This window comes from Somniosus microcephalus, chromosome 28, assembly GCF_052327205.1.
Source record: "Somniosus microcephalus isolate GS21.2 chromosome 28, FLI_Smic_1.0, whole genome shotgun sequence".
NCBI lineage: Eukaryota > Metazoa > Chordata > Chondrichthyes > Squaliformes > Somniosidae > Somniosus > Somniosus microcephalus.
The window spans coordinates 31,379,574-31,403,471 of NC_141014.1; the positions used below are offsets into that span (position 1 = coordinate 31,379,574).

The 23,898-nt window shown below is 49.0% G+C and overlaps 1 protein-coding gene across 5 annotated transcripts in view; it reads right to left on the reverse strand.

Annotated features, from left to right (window-relative positions):
- LOC147099504 (carnitine O-palmitoyltransferase 1, liver isoform-like) overlaps positions 1 to 23,898 on the reverse strand; it is a 117,291-nt gene that overhangs the window by 79,784 nt on the left and 13,609 nt on the right. The window contains exon 1 of one of the 5 annotated variants that reach the window (XM_085969700.1): positions 10,848 to 10,949. The exons of the other annotated variants lie outside the window; for them this stretch is intronic. The gene's annotated coding sequence lies outside the window, so the exon portion shown is untranslated. Of the gene's footprint in view, positions 1 to 10,847; positions 10,950 to 23,898 lie in introns of those variants that run through there. 5 annotated transcript variants of the gene reach the window in all.

Consider the following 23,898-nt stretch of genomic DNA (forward strand, 5'->3'; position numbering starts at 1 on the left):
GAGGGGCAAATAAACCGAATACAGGAAACTCTCGATTTACCGGCACCTAAATAACCGGAAATCTCTGTTAACCGGCAAAATTCAGGAGTCGGTTCAGGTAAGTTTTACTTCATATTAGTGGCCGTTCCTGGATCTGTGGCCGTGTAACTGGGGTTCCTGCACCTGTTGCTAAGCAACAGGGACGCCTGGATCTTGTGGCCGGGGTTCCTGCACCTGTTGCTAAGCAACAGGGAAGCCTGGATTTGTTGCTGTGTACGGAGCTCTCGTACCTTTTACTATACCGCTCTGTAATCCGGACTTTTTGATAAACCGGCACCACGCCGGTCCCGTCGGTGCCAGATAATAAAGAGTTTCCTGTACTTGCAATTATGACGAAGGGAGTCACAACTGGATGTTGAGGAGTGTTTCAAATAAGACCAGCTATCTCAGCCAGGAGCAGTTCAGGAACTGAACCTTATTTTTATTAATTCATGGGACGTGGACGTCGTCGGCAAGTCCAGCATTTATTGCCCATCCCAACTTGCCCTTGAAGGGTCATTGACCTGAAACCCTGGGGGGAATTTTCCCAGCCCCGGGGAGGCGGGTATGGAGGCAGGACTGCCGGGAAAATGGCAGAAACTGGGAGCGGGTACCGAACCCGCTCCCAACCCGCCTCCGTGCTGTCTACCCGGGAGGCAGGTAGTTAACAGGCAGTTTTAAGGCTTTGCCCCATTTTACCCCTGCAAGTGCGGGCTTCCCAACGGCTGCGAACCTCGCCAGGGTCAGCGAGACGATCAGTGGGTCTGCGGGGGTGAGAGGGTGAGAGGGATCGAAAGTCCACTGTGGAGGTGAGTGATGGGTGCAAGTGTGGAGAGGTAAGTATGAGAGGTGAGTGTAAAGTGTTAGGAAAAGTTTCCTTACCTTTGTTTCTTTCTGCAGGCTTCAACTCTTGGGAATCCAGAGGTGCCTCATCTCAACGGCAGAGATGACAGAATGGCTGCTGCATTCTCAGATGCAGCAGCCATCTGATTTCTGCTGAGGAAAGAGGTTTGATGATTCTTCAGTACAAAGGCTCACCTTAGAACAGAGATTGTCAGTGTTTGACAGCTTCTCAAAGCTGTCAAATGCTGACAATCCATCTGTCAAAAGTCATACGCTGACGTCCTCTGTCACCGGCTTTCCCTTAATTGGTCGGCTAAGCCCGCAGGGTGGGCTTAACAAGGTCAATCAAGGGAAAGTAGCGTGGGCTGGGGGCGGGACTAAAACCTGAAAACCAGCAGTCCCACCCCCAACAACAAAATCCAGCCCATTAACTCTGTTTCTCTCTCAACCGATGCTGCCTGACCTGCTGGGTATTTGCAGCATTTTCTGTTTTTATTTCAGATTTCCAGCATCTGCAGTATTTTGCTTCTGTACTTGCAATTATTGCATAGCTATCATTGGAAGTCGGCACAAATAGACATATTACTCTGTAAAGAACTGAGAATAAGAGGGTTTTGATGACAGAAGAACAGTTACTTGCATTAAGCAATTTCATAGAAACATAGAAGATAGGAGCAGGAGTAGGCCATTCAATGCGATCATGGCTGATCATCCAAATTCAGTAACCTGTCCCTGCTTTCTCCCCATATCCCTTGATCCCTTAGCCTTAAGAAATATATCTAACTCCTTCTTGAATATATTTAATGAATTGGCCTCAACTGTCTTCTGTGGTAGAGAATTCCACAGGTTCACCACTCTCTGGGTGAAGAAATTCCTCCTCATCTCTGTCCTAAATGGCTTACCCCTTATCCTTAGACTGTGACCCCTGGTTCTGGACTCCCCCGCCATCAGGAACAGCCTTCCTGCATCTAGTCTGTCTAGTCCTGTTAGAATTTTATAAGTTTCAATGAGATCCCCTCTCATTCTTCTAAACTCTAGCGAATATAAGCCTCTCTTCATACATCATTCCTGCCATCCCAGGTATCAGTCTGGTGAATCTTCGCTGCACTCCCTCCATGGCAAGAACATCCTTCCTCAGATAAGGTGACCAAAACTGCACACAATACTCAAGGTGTGGTCTCACCAAGGCCCTGTACAACTGCAGCAAGACATCCTTGCTCCTGTACTCAAACCCTCTCGCTACGAAGGCCAACATACCATTTGCCTTCTTAACCGCCTGCTGCACCTGCATGCTTACCTTCAGCGACTGGTGCACAAGGACACCCAGGTCTCGTTGCACTTCCCCTTCTCCCAATCTACTGCCATTCAGATAATAATCTGCCTTCCTGTTTTTGCCACCAAAGTGGATAACCTCGCATTTATCCACGTTATATTGCATCTGCCATGCATCTGCCCAATCGCCCAACCTGTCCAAATCATACTGGAGTTTCTCTGCATTCTCCTCACAGCACACACGCCCACCCAGCTTTGTGTCGTCTGCAAACTTGGAGATGTTACATCTCAGCAATAAGGTAGGCAAAATAGCATTATCAATAATGTAACTGTCAGGCCTACCTTTTCAGGAGCAGCACCATGTGTAACATTTTGCGTCAGTCATATGCCCTACTGCTTCAGTAAATTTGCTTTATCAGAATGCTGGCTAACTGCTATCGCACTTGAGCTGCAGTACAACCACACTGCAGAAACCACACTGCAGAAACCACACTTCCACTACCAGTGAGCAACCAAAACAGGAGATTTGCTAGCTAAAAGCAAATCATAAACCACAACTCCTTATGACTTAAAGTATCGGTCAGTCTCTATGTTGAAAAGGCACGCTTTGTCCTTGGCTTGACTTCAACACAAGTGAACTGTGCTTAGTTAACCGCCCCAGTGTTTTAACAGGATCAGACTAGCTACTGCAAAATGAGGTCATTGGATTTTTAAAAATCCTAATGCATTGTTAGCCGAGTTTCTCATCCCCATCCCCAATTTGTGTACAAGTCTAGTTTTCTGCTTTATAAAACGGGGTGTTCCTCCAAAGTTTGCCCCACCCCCCCCCCCCCCCCATCAGCATATAGACAAACTTTCTCTTAGTAATCTAAAACAGTTTGACTCAATAGCACCACTCCCGTCTCTGAATCAGAGGTGCGTCAGTTCAAACCCTGCTAATGATTTGAGCACATAATCCAGAGACACTTCAGTGCAGTACTGAGGGAGTGCTGCATTGCCAGAGGTGCTATCTTTTGAATGAGATGTTAAACCAAAGTCCTTGTTCAGCTCGATATATAAGAGCCCATGACATTATTTGAAGAAGGGAAGATGACCTGTCCAATATTCCTCAATCACCAAGACAAATTGGGGGAAAAATTGGGTATCGCCCATTTTGGGGCGCTAATATCGGCCAGGCACAAAGTTTAGCGCCCGGCGCTAATTATCGCCTCCGACTGCAAAATTTGCCTCCATCACCCCATGAGGTGATTTGATCGCTAAATCAGGCGCTACACACCTCTCTTAAGGCGCTAACGTCGGTGAGCGAGGCGCTACCTCAGAACGCTACCGAAGCTCAGGCGATGTCCGTAACCATGGAAGCCAGACAGACTGGCGCCGTCCAGTTCTTAAAAGGTGTTGTGTATTTGAATGTGTTAGAAATGTCCCCACATGGGATACCGTAGTTGTGATTTGCAATGCACTATGGGAAATGTAGTGCATTGAGTGAAGAAGCACATTGTAATAAAATGGCCGTTAACTAAACACTTCACCCCTGGAGTCCTTCTTTAATTGTTATAAAGATCAGGGTATAAAACCCCTTGAGACACAACAAAACTGGCGACGAGGATGGTGCCGGTTTCGCACAGTGAGTGGGCCACGCCCGTGGTACCAGTGATGAAGAGAGATGGCACGGTTCGCTTATGTGGAGATTTCAAAGTAACAGTGAATCCGGTGCTCTCAGCTGAACAGTACCCCCTCCCCATCATTGAAGATCGTTTCGCGGGTCTAGCAGGCGGTCAGAAGTTTAGCAAGATTGATCTATGCCAAGCCTACTTGCAGATGCATGTAGAAGAGGACTCACAGAAGTACCTCACCATCACCACCCACAAGGGCCTCTACAGGTACTGCCGCCTACCCTTTGGTATAACGTTAGCACCAGCTTTGTTTCAGCGGACTATGGACCAGATTTTAAGCGGCATTCCAGGGGTACAATGTTATCTCGACGATATCCTTGTCACAGGAAAGGACGACAACGAGCATCTGCAGAACCTGGCGAAGACACTGGGAAGACTTGAAGAATATGGCTTACGCGTTCGCAAGGACAAATGTGAATTTTTCAAGCCATCAGTGGAGTACTTAGGCTATGTCATCGACGCCGACGGCCTACACACAGCACCGTCGAAAGTGAAAGCCATTGCCGATGCTCCTGCACCTACAAATGTCGGCCAGCTGCGGTCATTCTTAGGTCTCCTGAACTATTACGGAAAGTTTATTCCACAGCTGGCATCACTGTTGAAGCCATTACATGAGTTGCTGTGTCAGGGCAAGGCCTGGGCGTGGACGAAGGAGTGCGAAGCTGCATTCAAGAAAGTCAAAGCAGCTTTGACTGACCCCAGAGTGTTCACAGAATCACAGAAACCCCACAGTGCAGATAGAGGCCATTTCGGCCCATCGAGCCTGCACCGACACATATCCCACCCGATCCCCGTAACCCCTACACCAACACCAACACATATCCCACCCTATCCCCGTAACCCCACGTATTTAATCCCCCTAACACTAAGGGTCAATTTATCATAACCAATCAACCTAACCCGCACATCTTTGGACTGTGGGCACTTTGACCCGTCGTTGCAGATTCAGCTGGCCTGTGACGCGTCGCCTTATGGCGTCGGCGCGGTCGTGTCCCACATCTTTCCCTCAGGCGAAGAGAAGCCGATTGCATTCGCGTCAAGGTCCCTGAGCAAGGCGGAGGTGAAATACCCGCAGATCGAAAAAGAGGCTTTGGGCATCATCTTTGGAATCAAAACGTTCCATCACTACTTGTTCGGAAGGAAATTCACCTTGCTGACGGATCATCGTCCTCTGACATCGATCTTTGGTCCACACACAGGAATACCCTCCCTGGCAGTGTGCAGGATGCAGCGCTGGGCGCTGATGTTAAGCGCTCACAATTACAACATCAAATACCGGAGGTCAGCAGCACATGGCAATGCGGACGGATTGTAAAAACTTCTGCTGCCTGTGCCCTCTGAAGGCTGTGAGCAGAAGATTTTCTACTTTGACATGGTGAGCAATGCCCCTGTCATGGCCCGGCAGGTCAAGAAAGAGACCAGAGTGGACCCTACGCTATCCAAGGTGCTGGATCGGGTGATGCGAGGAGATGGATCACGGGTGTCAGACGCACCACCTGAGCTCCTACCTTACCTGTCGAGAGGGAAGGAGTTGTCTGTCACGTCAGGATGCCTCCTTTGGGGCATGCGAGTGATCATACCACCAAAGCTGCGGAAACATGTCCTCAACGAGCTACACTCAGGACATTGTGGTATTGTCCGGATGAAGGAGCTGGCACGAAGCTACTTCTGGTGGCCCGGTCTGGATCATGAAATTGAAGTTGAAGCGAAATCATGCCCATCATGCGAGACAACCAGGGATACGCCAAGAGCAGCGCTACTGCATCCATGGGAATGGCCGGCGACACCGTGGCAATGGATCCATCTGGACTTCACGGGACCAGTGGAAGGAGCGATGTTCCTGGTCGCGGTGGACTCCCATTCCAAATGGCCAGAAGTTGCAGTGATGTCCACTACCACTACGGAGAAAACCATCGAGACTCCGAGAGAGATGTTTGGGCGATTTGGTCTGCCGGAGCAGATCGTAACCGACAATGGAACACAGTTCACATCCCAGGAGATGGAGGAGTTCCTCAAGAGCAATGGAATCCAGCACACGTTCTCCGTGCCTTATCATCCATCCACGAATGGATTGGCGGAGAGATTTGTCAGAACACTGAAACGCGCGTTGAAAGCTGCAAGAAGTGATGCTCCTCTAAAGCAGCGCCTGAATGCTTTCTTGCTGAAATACCGAAACACGCCTCATGCTACGACAGGAGCATCTCCTGCTTACCTACTCATGGGAAGGCAGCTACGGACACGCCTTGACTTGCTGAGGCCAACGTCCACAGAAGCAGTGGTGCACGCCAATCAGCAGGATCAAGTCAGCAGACGAGCTCAGAGGTCCAAAGAACGACACTTTGTGGTGGGGGGCAATGTCCTCGCGCGTAACTACACCACCCCGGAGCGGTGGGTCCCGGCTACGGTCATTCAAAAGACGGGCCCCGTTTCATACCAAGTCCGCACCGGAGATGACCGAACATGGAGACGGCATGTAGACCAGTTACTGCCAAGACAGTCGCCACAGGTAACCCAAGAAACAGAGGATCAAGGACCTGCTGGGGGCTCCAGCAGGGACTGCTCGTCCGACCCTGAGACGGTGGCACCATCCACTCTTGTGCCATCGAGGGAGGAAGCCACGCCTGCAGGGTCACGGGAGAGCCAGCCAGAGCCTGCTCCTGAGACTAGGCGTTACCCCCAAAGAGAAAGGCAGCCTCCAGAGCGCCTTATTTACAGTTAGTGCTAACCTGTGTGCATGGGGCAGAATAATCCCCAGGGTTAGCGGAATGTAGAGGCAGTCTACCCTCTCTTCCAAAGTTATAGTCATTTTCAGTTATTCTGTTTTGTGGACATTATATTTTAAGGGGGAGGAATATGTTGTGTATTTGAATGTGTGTTAGAATTGTCCCCACATGGGATACCGTAGTTGTGATTTGCAATGCACTATGGGAAATGTAGTGCATTGAGTGAAGAAGCATATTGTAATAAAATGGCCGTTAACTAAACACTCCACCCTGGAGTCCTTCTTTAATTGTTATAAAGATCAGGGTATAAAACCCCTTGAGACACAACAAAAGGGAGGGGCCATCTTGCTGGTCAGCCACTCCCTGCTCATTGCAGCCTTGAATCTCGGCCTGAAGAGACCTCAAAGGCAATTGTGTTGGAAGCACTAATGGAAAGGCCCAGGGAAAGAGCTCGGCGCTTAGGAACCTCAAACGTGGTGCTGAGGGCCAAAACTCTTTAGGACAGCGTTAAATCTCTCCAGACGTCTCTCTCCCTCTCAACCTGCGTGTAGCAAACATTTTGCCAACAAGAAAAGCAGGAAGCGCACGCCTTTAAACAGCGCTCCCCCAGCCCCTTCCCGACTTGAAATCATTCCCCTCTACCTGTCGTTCCTAGCGGCAGGCGCTAAGGCAGAGGGTGCGACTCAATTTCTGGTCCGGGGCGTTGCACGCTCGACTGACGTCACGATCTGCGGGCGCAGGAGATTGTGGCGGTAGTGTTTAGCGCCACCGCAAAACGACTGGTCAATTTCGCGAGCGACGCTAAAATCGCCGCGCTTGGGCGCTAACTTCCTAGCGCCCCCCGGAGGCGCTAACCAACCACATTTTTCCCCCATGAACTGTTTTTTGCTGTCTGAGGGAGGTTGCTGTGTGCAAATTGGCCACCATGTTTTCCTACAAACCAACAGGAACAACACTTCAAAAGCAATTCGTTGGCTGTGAAGCACTTTGTGACATCCTGAGGATGTGAAAGATAGTATATAAATGCAAACCTTTCTTTCACTCCAAATTCTATCATTTAAACCTAAATTAGAAAATGCCGTTGATGTCACAAATTGCCATTTTGAAAACTTCTGTTTTTCCAAAGTGTTGGCTGTGAGTAGAGTTTATTATTGAGTCTCCATCCGGCACGACTGAACACCCGGCCCAATACAGCCATTTTGAAAAATTCTCCAAAATGGCAGCTTTGAATAATACCTAGTTTTTCCAATTTCAATTACTGAAAGAAAGCAAGAAAGAATTTGCATTTCTATAGCGCCTTTCACGACCTCAGGACGTCCCAAAGCGCTTGACAGCCAATGAAGTACTTTTGAAGTGTAGTCACTGTTGTAATGTAGGAAATATTTACCAGAAGATATTGACTGCTCCAGAGGCAGTAAACTGACAGCACACTCAGCGACTATTTACTATAATCATGAGGGGAAGTCCTGACAATAGAGCAGCACAGGAAAGTAGATTGACTGCTATCTTTCTACTACATCTGGCCTGGCGGGTTCCTGAGGTTCCAAGGGAGGGCAGCGTTGACAGGTGAACGTGATGTGGGATGCTCATTACTTGGCAAATGCCTTCTCTTCTTTTTCTCACTATGATTTTTCTCCTCTTAACTGCTCTTCCCTTCTAAAGGCAGTTACTAATTATGGGACGCGACGCCACAGGAGCCAACAGCTCCCTAGCACTCCTACCGTATCGTAGCTTGGACAACGAACATTAGAAGGCTATTTGATTATGTTGGGCTACATTGCCGGCCCGATTCCATCCTCACTCACCGTCCATGGCTTAGTGGGTAGCGTCAGAAGGTCGTGGGTTCAAGTCCCAGTCCACAGACTTGAGCACAAAAATCTAGGCTGACACTCCAGTGCAGTGCTGAGGGAGCTCTCCGCTGCACTGTCGGAGGTGCCGTCTTTCGGGTGAGACGTTAAGACGCAAGCCCCGTCTGCCCTCTTGGACGTAAAAGATCCCATGGCACTATTTCGAAGAGCTGGGGAGTTATCCCAGGTGTCCTGGCCAATATTTATCCCTCGATCAACAGTGACTACACTTCAAAAGCATTTCATTGGCTTTGGGACGTCCTGAGGTCGTGAATGGCGCCATATAAATGCAAGCGTTTCTTTTCCACTGGATGACAATCAGGAAAGGCAACTGTGGCTGACTTTCCACTTCCAAGCCCAGGTTCGCTGTGGCCCATCATAGCAACCCACTGCCACCCGAATTGAAATCAGCTAACAACGCAGCCTAGGCGTCCAACCTCCAACCTCCAAAATAGCTCAGCACCTCACCTCTTGTATCTACTAAGTCAACTGTAAAATGCAGTCATTTTTAATAGAATGTCTCTCCCTCACAAAATCTGAAATTAATTATCCTTATCAACAAATACCCCTCCCGAGTCATGCCTTCGATATGCTGGAAACAAATTTTCCGTAACAGCATAACTGAACATAAGGCCCAGGAGCTAAAGTCCAGTACAATCAAACTGGATGGTCCATAGAATAAGGGAGGGGCATATCAATATGTATGATGGATTATACAATTGATTACTGTGAAGATATAAATGGTTACAGTGTTATTCCCCCTCCTAATTAAAAATGTTTCCTCTCTCATGCAATTTACCCATTATTACAATATCAACAAATGCAAATTACTCTCCAGTAATCAGGAGACTGGTAACACTCTCACCTCGGAGTCAGAAGGTTGTGGGTTCAAGTCCCGCCCCAGAGACTTGAAAATCTAGGCTGACACTCCTAATGCAGTGCTGAGGGAGCGCTGCACTGTCGGAGGTGCCGTCTTTCAGATGAGACGTTAAACCGAGGCCCCGTCTGCTCTCTCAGGTGGACGTAAAAGATCCCACGGCACTATTTTGAAGATCATGGTGTCCTGGGGCCAATATTTATCCCTCAATCAACATCACTAAAAGCAGATTATCAGGTCATTATCACACTGCTGTTTGTGGGAGCTTGCTGTGCGCAAATTGCCCGCTGTGTGTCCTACATTAGTGAAGCGACTGCACTTCAAATAAAAAAGTCCTTAATTGCCTGTAAAGATTCGGGACATCTGGTGGTCGTAAAAGGCGCTATATAAATGCACGTCTTTCTTTATTTCTTTTAGTTAGTATATTATAGGCTGTTCAATCAGGTCAACTAAAAGATTATACTACATGCAGGATTATCTGAAAATTCACCATCAAATACAATAAAAGCATAATTTGCAAGAACCCATTACTATAACGCCTCGATCTGCACACTACTTTCTGGAGCAGGGGAGGAGAAGGATCCAGCTAGATTTCCCACTCCTGAGTGCCATCCAATAACTCGTGTTGGGAAGTGCACATAAAATCATAGAATAGTACATTATAGTAGGAGGCCATTCGGCCCATCGAGTCTGCGCCGGCTCTTTCGAAGAGCAACCCAGTCAGTCCCACTCCCCCGCTCTTTCCCCATATCCCTGCAATTTTTTTCTCCTTCAAGTATTGATCCAATTCCCTTTTGAAGGCTGCTATTGAATCTGTATCCACCGTCCTATCAGGCAGTGCATTCCAAATCCTAACGACTTGTTGTGTAAAAAAGTTTGTCCTCAGGTCGCCTCTGGTTCTTTTGCCAATCACCTTAAATCTGGGCCCTCGGGTTATCGAGCCTTCAGCCACTGGAAACAGTTTCTCTTTATTTACTCTGTCTAAATTCACATATGCAAACATCAGGTGAGGGGTGGGTCTGGCCTGCTTACGATGCCCATTACAGTTGGATAGCCTGAATGGGCACTCTCTGTCCAGGCCCACGCCAGTACCCACGGACTCATGTAATCCCAGCAAGCACTGATGCCTTTAGAAGACGAGAGAAAACTGGATAAAACATTTTTTTTTTAATATAAATACACGGTTGAACATCCTCAGAACATTACAAATAACAATAAAGGGCTGCCAGAGATTTAAGGCAATCAGGGAGAACCGTTAACAAATGACAATTTAGAGCCACTGCCTTATCATTTAGCAACAGCAATATTATATCCTCTCCACTGTGATAATAAATACAGAATGTATAATTTTCCTGTAGAACACAGTGCAATAAAATGTAATACTACACCTTCAAATCACATGCTCTAATTATATCACTTCAATCCAAATCGTGCAGCTTAATTATGGATGCTTGTTAGTGGCAATAAGGAACTAAAAATACAGCTTTATAAAAGCAGAATAGTGTGCCCGGTGAACTCCAGCGGATGTTTAGGATGCCACCCGAACTCAGCAGCCCGTGCACACGGCGGGCTGAAGCTCAAAGTTACAGTGTACCTGGCGCTTACAGTCGTCTCGTAGCTCCAGCTTGAACAGCACGAGCGGCTTGCCAAAGGGCAGCGTCAGTCAATGTAGCACGAGGAGGGAGTTGCACTACGCTGACAAGGCATGTGACCGAGAAAACTAGGTGAGAGGTTAGAGCAAGCAAAAACGCTCGATAGGCGGGGGCTCGGCAAGGTTTTAAAATTAACCACAGACCATCGCTGTATGCACAAGTAGGAAACATTTAAAACTTGCCAGGATATAGACACAGACATAAAGCTGACTGCAAATAATTGTCCGGGGCTGCTGAATATGACCAGTAAAATTAAAATAAACTAATAGCGGATTAAAACCCAAGGCCAACACAACCAATATCTCATTCCAAAGGGCTTGTATTATATAACACCATATCGTGTCTTTCAGTAAAGTCCCAAAGTGCTTCACATACAACGAATAAAGTATAGAGACCATCACAGAATGTTATTTAGGTAAATATGGCAACCATTCTGTGCACAGTACAATCCCACAAACAGCAATGAAATGGGAAAAAATATTTAACCTACTTTGCACGCTGGTGTTGTCTGAGGAGGGAACGTTGGCCTGGACTCCAGGAGAACGCTCCATTCTTTAAAAATAGTGCCGGGGGATCTTTAATATCCACCTGATCCCACTGGAACAGGCAGGTGGGGCTTTGCTTTATCAATCAATTCAATGTTATTTGCCATATGTAACTAGTACTAGTACAAGTACAATGGGATGCTTACTCCCCGTCGGGACACGTCAGCTATTCTTACAGCGCCGTGTTCAGAAAGTCAATACAATGGCTTCCCGTGGCAGTGGGAGCACAATGTCCCTCAGCCGCTCCGTCCTCCTCGTCACCGCGGCCTCCTCCTCACTGTTGCCGGCTCAGCTCCACGTGTGGTGGCCTGCTTCTCCCGCTCACGATCCGACCTCTGGCCGCCATGCCCGGCTCCCCTCCTCCCAGTCGGACTGCGAGCTTCCCACCAAGGAGCTGCCGGCCGTCGTGGCTGCTGCTGCTGCTCGCCGTGCTGCGCTGCCTCCGCCCGACTCGCCGAACACATCGTCGGGATGTAAATGCTCCGGTCGCCGCGGCCTCCTCCTCACCGTCGCCGACTCCACGGTCCGACGGCCCGGGACCTGCTTCTCCCGCTCACGGTCCAGCCTCTGGCCGCCATGCTCGGCTCCCCTCCTCCCAGTCAGAATGCCTTCCCGCCGAAGAGCTGCCGGCCGACGTGCTCCAGCGGGTCGTCGTGGCTGCTGCTGCTGCTCGCCGTGCTGCGCTGCCTCCGCCCAACTCGCCGAACACTTCGCTCCGGTTGTGGGAGCGAGCGGCGAGAGCGGGCCGCCCGAAGCAGGGAGAGCGCGCTTAGCACCGGACTGTCTCGGCCGCCATCTTGACTCTTTAGTGTCACATCTGAAGGTTGGCTTCACTTGCAATGTAGCACTTTCTCAGCGGCGCTGTGCCGTGTCAGTCTAGATTATTTGCAATGTCAGCCGTGGCTCAATGGTACCACCCTCGCTTGAGTCAGAAGGTCGTGGGTTCAAGTCCCACTCCAGAGACTTGGGCACAAAAACCTAGGCTGACGCTCCCAGTGGAGTACTGAGGGAGTGCTGCACTGTCGGAGGTGCCGTCTTTCGGATGAGACGTTAAACTGAGGCCCCGTCTGCTCTCTCAGGTGGATGTAAAAGATCCTGCGGCACTGTTTCAAAGAAGAGCAGGGGAGTTCTCCCCGGTGTCCTGGGCCAATATTTATCCCTCAATCAGATTAGCTGGTCATTATCACATTGCTGTTTGTGGGAGCTTGCTGTGCACAATTTGGCTGCCGCGTTTCGTGCATTACAACAGTGACTACACTTTAAAAGTATTTCATTGGCTGTAAAGCACTTTGGGACGTCCGGTGGTCGTGAAAGGCGCTATAGAAATGCAAGTCTTTCGTTCTTTCTTTAAATCCAGGAGTGTTTGAACCCACAAACTCTCTGACTCAGAATCAAGAGGGCTACCAACTGGAAATACATGAAGCTTAGCATCTAATAACTTTCAATCTTTGCATTTTGTGCCTTTCACCGAGATTTCTCAATTTAAAAATCCAGAAGCTGAAAGAATGCATCATCCATTCTTTTTAGCGCTGTATAAATGGTGTAACCTGAATGTGGTAAAACCAGAGGCTGTAAGCAGCCAAAAACAAAATATAGGCAGCCACCAGCACTGTGTGGCTCAAACCCTCCTCCCCATTTCACAACAGTAATATCGTGGCTTGGTTCACATTTACCGACATGGCTCTTCTCCAACAAGTGAGATGGTGATGGACTCTGCTGATATGTAGACACAGGTAGACAGATTTCTAGACACAAAAGGCATCAAGGGGTATGGGGAGAGAGGGGGAATATGGTATTAAGATAGAGGATTAGCCATATTGAATGGCGGAGCAGGCTCAAAGGGCCAAATGGCCTACTCCTGCTCCTATTTTTCTGTTTCTATGACTCAGCGCCACACTAGCCAATGCATTGATCCATTCCTGGGATCACCAGGGCCAAGAATTTAATGATTAAATCATTTTGCACTGGATTCTTTTCTTTTACTCTCTCCGACGGGCTGCATGGACCAGCTTCCTCCTGTAGCTCAGTAAGGAACCCAGTCCCAGTCCTCCAGCAAAGTTGCTCTGAACCAGCTGCTGGGAGAGGATGACGTTCCCTCCACTTTTGCCTCCAATTGTAGCTTCTCCGCAGCACCTCCCCATAGCAGGGTGGCTGAGATCAGGAACAGCAGAGTGAGAGGTGAGGGGGGTGGGCCAGTACAAACAGGCATCCTTAGTGCACCCACACTGATCATTACCCAGCGATCCACCCCGAACGTGCACTGCTCCGCACATCAAGTGAAGAGCTGAGGTTCGGCTATGGTGGTCCCCATGCCTGAACAGCCCAATTCCACTCACGGCTAAGGCTCATAGAAACATAGAAGATAGGAGCAGGAGTAGGCCATTCGGCCCCTCGAGCCTGCTCCGCCATTTAATAAGATCATGGCTGATCATCCAAATTTAGTACCCTGTCCCTGCTTTCTCCCCATATCCCTTGATCCCTTTAGCCTTAAGAAATATATCTAACTCCTTCTTGAATATATTTAATGAATTGGCCTCAACTGCCTTCTGTGGTAGAGAATTCCACAGGTTCACCACTCTCTGGGTGAAGAAATTCCTCCTCATCTCTGTCCTAAATGGCTTACCCCTTATCTTTAGACTGTGACCCCTGGTTCTGGACTCCCCGGCCATCGGGAACACCCTTCCTGCATCTAGTCTGTCTAGTCCTGTTAGAATTTTATAAGTTTCAATGAGATCCCCTCTCATTCTTCTAAACTCCAGCAAGTATAAGCCCAATCGACCCAATCTCTCCTCATATGTCATTCCTGCCATCATACGCGCACAATGGCCATTTGAATGAGGTATTTCGTACCTCAGCAATAATCGCTATCTTCTGGAGGAATTGAGAGTTTCTAAATGAATCGACCAAAATCCAATTCTCATTGTGATCCCTCTTGGCTAGTTAGTGCAATTCATGCCTCACTAGGAACTGAATTTTTTGCCACAAGCCTCTCATTCAGACTCTGCCCACTGCGCTCTCCTACAGACTACCAAGCTCAAAACAAGGAATCCAAGCGACGAGGTCAATGGGTTTGTGCAGTGAACTTGTAACATGATCCACATGTGCCGAGGTTTAGCGTCGGAGTTACAGGCGTGTGCCACAATCTAGAAGGAACAACCCCAAGCAGAAGTGCTTTTAAATACAGAGCTACCACAAAGTAAAGCTCATATCGCTAATGTTCCCCTCCAGTTTTATCCTCCACCAGCTCAAAGGAATGATTCATCTATGTATGTAGTTGAATTTCTCTTACCTAGAATTTGGTGCTGCCTTCGATAAATGTAAAACACCACCACAAGCAAACAAGCAGTCACGATACATACACTGTTCGTACAACTGGTTCTTAACAGACAGCCTTAACAAGCGGGCACATTCACTGTTTAAAGTGCAAGTCCAGCAAGAAAAGGGGAGGGTCACTGGGAGGGTAGGGCAAGATTTGCATTTAAATCTCTAGCATATTAGTCTCAATTTTTCTTTTTTAAACTTAAACTAGCTGAAGTTTTGGAATCACTTTTGCGTCACTCGTGGTTTGCACAGAGGGCCAACTTGCACAGATCAGTAACGACAAAGAAGAAAAAAAAGTACTGGAAATCTGGAAGTAAAAGCGGAAAATGCTGGAAATACACGGCTATTTTCACATCTCAAGAGGAAAACGCGGGTTAACGTTTCAGACGTACATCCTTCATTAGAACTGCATTTTCCAACATGTCACGCCAGTAGTAAGTTAGGAAAAGTGGAACACTGGCATAACTTTCAAGGTCATATTGTTGCCAAAAGTCACGCTATGAAAAAAAAAGTCCGTTAACAATGTAAACTCATTCACCCGAATACAGCGAGTGTTTGTTTTATTTATGGTAGTCAGGAGTGTGATGGAATACTCTCCACTTGCCTGGATGAGTGCAGCTCCAACAACACTAAAGAAGCTCGACACCATCCAGGACAAAGCAGCCCCCTTGATTGGCACCCCATCCACCACCTTAAACATTCACTCCCTCCACCACCGGCGCACCGTGGCTGCAGTGTGTACCGTCTACAAGATGCACTGCAGCAACTCGCCAAGGCTTCTTCGGCAGCACCTCCCAAACCCGCCACCTCGACCGTCTATAAGGACAAGGGCAGCACCTCCTCCAGGTTCCCCTCCAAGTCACACACCATCCTAACTTGGCAATATATCGCCGTTCCTTCATCGTCACTGGGTCAACATTCTGGAACTCCCTACCAATGCTCCCGCGCAGCCCGCTTGCCGGATTCCCAGTGGGAAAACCGAGCATGCGCTGACGTTTGAATGGGCCATGCACCCCCCAAAAAAGAGGGAACATTGCTCCCTCCCCAACAGCACTGCGGGAGTGCCTTCACCGCACGGACTGCAGCGCTTCAAGGCGACGGCTCACCACCACCTTCCCAAGGGCAATTAGGGAAGGGCAATAAACGCTGGCCTTGCCAGCGACGCCCACATCCCGTGAATGAATTTTTAAAAAATCCAATTAAAAGAAATGTTGCAAACAAAACTACTTTTTGGGCAAGTAGGCTAAAGATCACTCATATCACCTCATAAGTCACCACTGCTATGCATAAAAGCTGAAAAGTTGCCACTCAGCACTCGATTTTCCAGCAGTTATTCAGTTTTCTCCCCCGCCAATTTTCTCCCGAGGGCATTCATATAGCTCCATAGTGAACTGTCTTGGTGCATCTTGCCATAGTGTTGGTGGGCAATTCGACCACATGGTGCATCGCAGCTGAGCTTGATCCTGTCCTCATCCAATATTCATGCGCGCACTTTTTTCAGCAGAAGTGGGAATTCTAGCTGACTGTAGCACCCCTACTGCCAGCCCTAATCAGATCGGCTAACTCGGTACAGATCAGGGATCGAAGCTGGGACCTATGTGATCTGTATGGCTCACACTGGGCGCTGCATTTATTCAGAGCCACCATCCTGACTTGGAAATATATCGGCCGTTCCTTCATCGTCGCTGGGCCAAAATCCAGGAACTCCCTCCCTATAACAGCACTGCGGGAGCACCTTCACCACCTGCGGCTTTGCGCTGCATTTTAATCTTTCGTTCCCTTCCCTCTACTCTCAAACCAGTGTTCATGGATGATCCTCTCCACTAACCTCCGTCCCTGGCAGGGTTGCCGAACCCTCCCGGATTGTTTTGGGAGCCTCCAGGAATTAGAGCACAATCTCCCAGACACAGCTGTGAGCAACCTGGGAGAAAAGTCATAAAAGGCAATAAAATGGCTGTTTGATTGACAGTCAAGAATCATCCAATCGGTCTGTTCACTTTTCAAATGGCCTGGGAAGGCGGTGCGTCGTGAGGATGACCATGTCGGGCGACCAATGGCGGGAGCGTGAGGGGGGGCGTCATGTGATGAATTCTATGTCCAACTCTCTCGCTGGTGGGAAGCCCTTCGGCGTTGCACTTCGCCATAACACACCATGCCAAACCGCCTTAGGTGGATAATTAACTAAAAGCTAATCATTTATCAGAAAGTCACTAAAAGTTGTGCATGTTTACTTTACCTTGCGGTTGCTGGCCATTACTGAAGTTATTTCCTAACTACTGCCTTTCTGCAGTCAATGAAATCACAAGCTGAAAATCCTCTGTGCTTTGTTATACCGTGGGTCAGCAGATGAAAACTAAGTTGGCGTGAGGGAGTGCCGTGCACTGATCCTTCAACATGCCACATCACCGAGTGGTCGGCAAAGGGCTCAAATCCACAATCAGGACCCGATTACAGGTGTACGTTGAAAAAGAAAGACTTGCATTTCTATAGCGCCTTCCACGACCTCAGGACGTCTCAAAGTGCTTTACAGCCAATGAAGTACTGCAGTCACTGTTGTAATGTAGGAAACGCGGCAGCCAATTTGCGCACAGCAAGCTCCCGCAATCAGCAATGTGATGATGACCAGATCATCTATTTTTTAGTGATGTTGATTGAGGGATAAATCATGGCCAGGACACCGGGGAGGACTCCCCAGTATACATTGTAAACGTAACACTGTGACAGTGGTCAGCCTGTGTCTTTTATCCCCAATTTCCTCTTTTCCTGAAGGGATGTGAATCATCTCACGCATGCCAGTGGTCCTCCAGTACCTTGAACCAAGTGGCTGTTCTTCAAGTATGAGCCTAGATGGTGAATGTTGCCAGGCATCACAGCCAAGCCCTGTCCTGTCCTCGCGCATTGCCCACACAGGTATACTTTGCAGCAGGAATCACTGGATAGCAATCAGGAACAAGATTACTAGCTATCTAGAGCCATTGTCTGTTTCTTTACCTGTCCTATTACCATCTCGTCTCACCTTGAATGTCTCTTCTTTCATCCCCTCCCCCATTTCCCAGCCCCCAGACTGCCTTTTGTTTCATTTCCTGCCTTTTTTCCTCAGTCCTGACGAAGGGTTTCGACCCGAAACGTTGACTCTATTTCTCTCTCCACGGATGTTGCCCGGCCTGCTGAGTTTTTCCAGCGTTTTCTGTTGTTATTTCAGATTTCCAGCATCCGCAGTATTTTGCTATCGCTATAATACAGGTAGACTATCCTTTATCCGAAAACCTCGGGACCAGCCGAGTTTCGGATAAAGGAGAATTTCGGATTTCGGAAGGTGGGTCGGCGGGGGTCCGCGGGGGGGTCGGCGGGGGGTCGTGCGCACGACTTACGCTAACGCTCAGCGTAAGTCAGTCGGGGTCGGCAGGGGTCGGGGCCGGCGGGGTCCGCGGGGGGGTCGGCGGTTGTCGGGGCTGGCGGGGTCGGCGGTTGTCGGGGCCGCCGGGGTCCGCAGGGGGGTCGGCGGTTGTCGGGGTCCGCGGGGGGGATCGGCGGTTGTCAGGGCCGGCGGGGTCGGCGGTTGTCGGGGCCGGCGGGGTCCGCGGGGGGGTCGGCGGTTGTCGGGGCTGGCGGGGTCGGCGGTTGTCGGGGCTGGTCGGGGCTGGCGGGGGGGTCGGCGGGGGGGATTGGCGGTTGTCGGGGCCGGCGGGGTCGGCGGTTGTCGGGGCCCGCGGTTGTCGGGGCCGGCGGGGTCCGCGGGGGGGTCGGCGGTTGTCGGGGCTGGCGGGGTCGGCGGTTGTCAGGGCTGGCGGGGTCCGCGGGGGGGTCGGCGGGGGGGATCGGCGGTTGTCGGGGCCGGCGGGGTCGGCGGTTGTCGGGGCCGGCGGGGTCCGCGGGGGGGTCGGCGGTTGTCGGGGCTGGCGGGGTCGGCGGTTGTCGGGGCTGGCGGGGTCCGCGGGGGGGTCGGCGGTTGTCGGGGCCGGGGGGTCGTGCGCACGACTTACCCTTTATCCGAACTTCCGAAACCGGAACCCTCTAAAAACCGAAGGTTTTTTCGTTCGTACGCACGACTTACGCTGAACGAAAAAACCTTCGGTTTTTAGAGGGTTTCGGTTTTCGGACGTCCGGATAAAGGGTAGTCTACCTGTACTAGCATGTTTTTCTTTCGCCTTAAGACCCGTGCAGTGAGTGTCTGTAGTACCCCCTACTGCTCCCCAGTTGAGGTTTGCTAATTTGAAGCATTGTTGTTTCAAATCCGATTAGCATAGATGCAGTTAAGGGGAAGCTGGATAAGTCCATGAGGGAGAAAGGAATACAAGGGTATGCTGATAAGAGTTCGATAAAGCAGAGTGGGAAGAGGCTCGTGTGGAGCATAAACACCGGCATGGACCAGTTGGGCCGAATGGCCTGTTTCTGTGCTGTACATTCTGTGCAATCCCTCACAAATGCCTGTGGCTCTTTGAGGGTGGCAGAAGGCATTCACTGATAGGGCACAGGTCTGCAACATAGTACCAGGGCAATGATTCCAGGGATAACAAATATGCAGGACGTAGCATCACTGATTCTATGGGGGAAAAATTCAGTTGTTTGCATCTCCCGTTAGCGCCTTAAGAGGGCGCCAATTGGGGCGTAAAGCAACTAGCGCCAGGGCGTGGCGATGTTTGCGCCGCTTGCGAAATTAACTAGACATTTTGCGGCGGCGCTAAACACTACGATCTCCTGCGCCGGCAGATTGTGACGTCAGTCGAGTGCGCAACGCCCTGTTAGCGCCCCGGACCGGATATTGAGTGGCGCCCCCTCCCTTACCGCCTGCCGCTAGCAACGACAGGTTGAGGGGAGCGTTATGCTGTCAGAAAGGGACGGGGGGGAGCCCTATTTAAAGGTGACCGCTTCCTGCCTTTTTTTGTCTGTGACATTTTTGCACCACGCAGTCTGAGAGAGAGAGAGAGAGAGACTTCTGGGGAGATTCAACGCTGTGTGAAGGAGTTTTGGGTACTGAGCAGCACTTTGCAGGTTTATTTTGATTTGCCCTTCCTTGCTTCGCCAGCGCTCTGAGGTAGCGCCTCGCTCCTCGGCCTTTGCGCCTTAAGACAGGTGTGTAGCGCCTGATTTAGCGCTCCAATCACCTCCAGGGGTGATAAAAGCCAAGTTTGCTGTTGGAGGCGATAATTAGCGCCAGGCGCTAAACTTTGCGCACGGCCGATAACGGCGCCCCAAACGGGGCGATCCTGGATGTTTCCCCCTATTTGTTTAAATCAACACTACACTAAACCCACGTCTAATCCACTGCCAAGAAAAAATATTCACTGGATCCGCCCACCTTCAGCCTCGTTGTGAAATAACCATCTCTCAAACAGTTAATACATTCAAGAATCATTTGGGGGGGCGGGAACAAGAAATGCCGGTCATTAAGCAAACATGCAGTTGGTGCATTCCACAGTAACAGGGACAACTACATACCAAGGGTAGTTTGTTGAGTTTGAACTTGAACATTTTCCAATGGGCTGCAAAGCCATAGAATGGTATTCTATTACAACAACAACTTGCATTTATATAGCACCTTTAACATAGTAAAACGTCCCAACGCGCTTCACAGGAGCGTTATCAAACAAAATTTGACACCGAGCCACATACAGAGATATTAAGGCAGAGGACCAAAAGCTTGATCAAAGAGGTAGGTTTTAAGGAGCGACTTAAAGGAGGAGAGAGAGAGGTAGCGAGGCGGAGAGGTTTAGGCAGGGAATTCCAGAGCTTAGGGCCCTGGCAGCTGAAGGCACGGCCGCCAATGGTGGAGCGATTACAATCAGGGATGCTCAAGAGGGCAGAATTAGAGGAGCGCAGATATTTCAGGGGGGTTGTGGGAATGGAGGAAATTACAGAGATAGGGAGAGGCGAGGCCGTGGAGGGATTTGAAAACAAAGATGAGAATTTTAAAATCAAGGCGTTAGTTAAAGCCAATGTAGGTCAGCGAGCACAGTAGAGATGGGTGAACGAGACTTGGTGCGAGTTAGGACACGGGCAGCAGACTTTTGGATGACCTCAAGTTTACAGAGGGTAGAACGTGGGATGCTAGCCAATAAAGTGTTGGAATAGTCTAGGGGTAACAAAGGTGTGGATGAGGGTTTCAGCAGCAGATGAGCTGAGGCAGAGGCGGAGTCGGGCGATGTTACGGAGGTGGAAATAACACCAGTTTTGGTTCATTTTAGACAGCACATAATCCATGGGGGAAGGGAATGAAATGGTTAGCACAATGGTTTATTTTAGGATTTCTTTGTCATTCTTGTAACTGCACGCGGATTCCATTCATAAATTTGTAATCACAAGTGGCACTGCTTCAATGCGTTAACTATATGATCCACACTATCACTGGGCCTGTGCAAATGGCTGCTAATAGTTGCAAAAGGCATTAAGGATAAAAAGGGCCATTGATTTAGTTGCTATGGATGGGAACGCTGCTTAAAAATAAGGTGGTAAAAAAATCAGCAAAGAAAAACTGCTTACTGAAAGACAAACAGAAAAACCACAAACAGAGACCGAAATTTTAAAATACAAATTAGAGGAACGAGCGGGGGAAAGAAGTTAAACTTTTGAAGAAGGGGAACAATTTATGTCTCAGCCCGTGTAAAGAATAACTAGTCATCCACTTGAGGGTGCCCCGTTTGATAGTCTCCCTCACAAGCCCACTCATTGAGAACAAGGTAGATAGGAATACAGAGTCACTAGCCACTTCTGTTAATGACACCTAACTTTACCTCTTTCCACCGCCACTTTCCCCATGACCACCTCTGCTGTAAACAACTGGGCAGGAAAACCAAAGCCACCCTATTCCTCTCCCACCAAGCCCTCTGCACCATTGTTCCCGACACCGCCTTGCTCCTCGGATTGAACCAGATGGTGCGCACCCTCAATGTCTTTCGGATGGGACGTTAAAACCGAGGTCCTGTCCGCCCTCTCGGGTGGACGTAAAAGATCCCATGGCACTATTTCGAAGAAGAGCAGGGGAGTTCTCCCTGGTGTCCTTCACAATATTTATCCCTCAAACATCACTAAAGCAGATTACCTGGTCATTATCACATTGCTGTTTGTGGGAGCTTGCTGTGCGTAAATTGTCTGCCGCATTTCCTACATCACAACAGTGGCTACACGTCAAATGTACTTCATTGGCGGTAAAGCGCTTTGCGACGTCTGGTGGTCGTGAAAGGCGCTATAGAAATGCAAGTCTTTCTTTCTTTTAATAACAACAGAAAATGCTGGAAAAACTCAGCAGGCCAGGCAACATCCGTGGAGAGAGAAACAGTCAACGTTTCAGGTCGAGACCCTTCGTCAGGACTGAGAGAACACAGGAAATGAAACAGATTAAAAGGCCAGTTTGGGGGCTGGGAAATGGGGATGAAAAAACAAAAGAGAAGCGAAGAGACGTTAAGAGGTATTCAAGACGAGACGAGACGGTGATAGGACTAGTAAAGAGACAAAAGACGGCTTTCTTTTATGTCTTGCTCAATTCAAGAGTTTAGATTCAAACCCCATTTTCTATCCATCTCCAAGACCATCTGCTTCCATGCCCACAACATTACCCACTTTTGCCCCTATCTCGCCTCTACCGATACTTAAATTCTTATCCATACTTTCATTACCTCAATTTCTGGAGTGTTCACCTCGTCAGCCTCCCCAGCTCCTCCCTATACAAATTTCAACGTACCCAAAACTTCACTCACTTTCTGTCCCGCATCGCTTCTCACTGCACCATATTCAAAATCTTGTCCTTATTTACAAATCCCTCTCTGGCCTTGCCCGAACCTAGCTCTGTAACCTCCTCCAGCCCAGCAGTTCTGGCTTCCTGTCCAACCCTCTTCTGGGGTTCCTTATTTTATAGCAAAAACTGGAATTCCCTTCCTAAACCAATCTGCCTTTCAGTTCTTACTCCCATATATGAAGTCATTTTATAAAATGAGTCCTGTGGGATTGGCAGGCTGATCTTGGGATTGAACAAGGAATTGGCTGCATTCTCATATAAACAGAAGGTTGTTATTAACGGTAGTGGTTCTGCGTATAGACCAGTTACATAAGAACATAAATAGTAGGAGCAGGAGTAGGCCATACGGCCCCTCGGGCCTGCTCCGCCATTCAATAGGATCATGGCTGATCCGAATCTAGACTCACGTCCACTTCCCTGCTCTCTCCCCGTAACCCCTAATTCCCTTATCTGCTAGGACAATGTCTATCTCCGTTTTAAATTTATTTAATGTCGCAGCTTCCACAGCTCTCTGAGGTAGCAAATTCCATAGATTTACTACCCTCTGAGTGAAGAAGTTTCTCCTCATCTCAGTTTTGAAAGGGCAGCCCCTTATTCTAAGATTATGCCCCCTAGTTCTAGTCTCACCCATCAGTGGAAACATCCTCCCCGCATCCACCCGATCAAGCCCCCTCACAATCTTATATGTTTCGATAAGATCGCCTCTCATTCTTCTGAACTCCAATGAGTAGAGGCCCAACCTACTCAACCTTTCCTCATACGTCAACCCCCTTATCTCCGGAATCAACCGAGTGAACCTTCTCTGAACTGCCTCGAGAGCAAGTATATCTTTTCTTAAATATGGAAACCAAAACTGCACACAGTATTCCAGGTGTGGCCTCACCAATACCCTGTATAACTGAAGCAAGACTTCCCTGCTTTTATACTCCATCCCCCTTGCAATAAAAGCCAAGATTCCATTGGCCTTCCTGATCACCTGCTGCACCTGCATACTAACTTTTTGTGTTTCATGCACCAGGACCCCCAGATCCCTTTGTACTGTAGCACTTTGCAGTTTCTCTCCATTTAGATAATAACTTGCTCTTTGCTGTCCCGCAGGAATTGATCTTGGATCCATTGCTCTTCACAATCTTTATTAATAATGGCGTTGGGGGCAACTGTCCGTAAGCTCACGGATCATACAGGAAACTCTCGATTTACCGGCACCTAAATAACCGGAAATCTCTTAACCGGCAAAATTCAGGAGTAGGTTCAGGTAAGTTTTACTTCATATTAGTGGCCGTTCCTGGATCTGTGGCTGTGTAACCGGGGTTCCTGCACTTGTTGCTAAGCAACAGGGACGCTTGGTCTGTGGCCTGGGTTCCTGCACCTGTTGCTAAGCAACAGGGAAGCCTG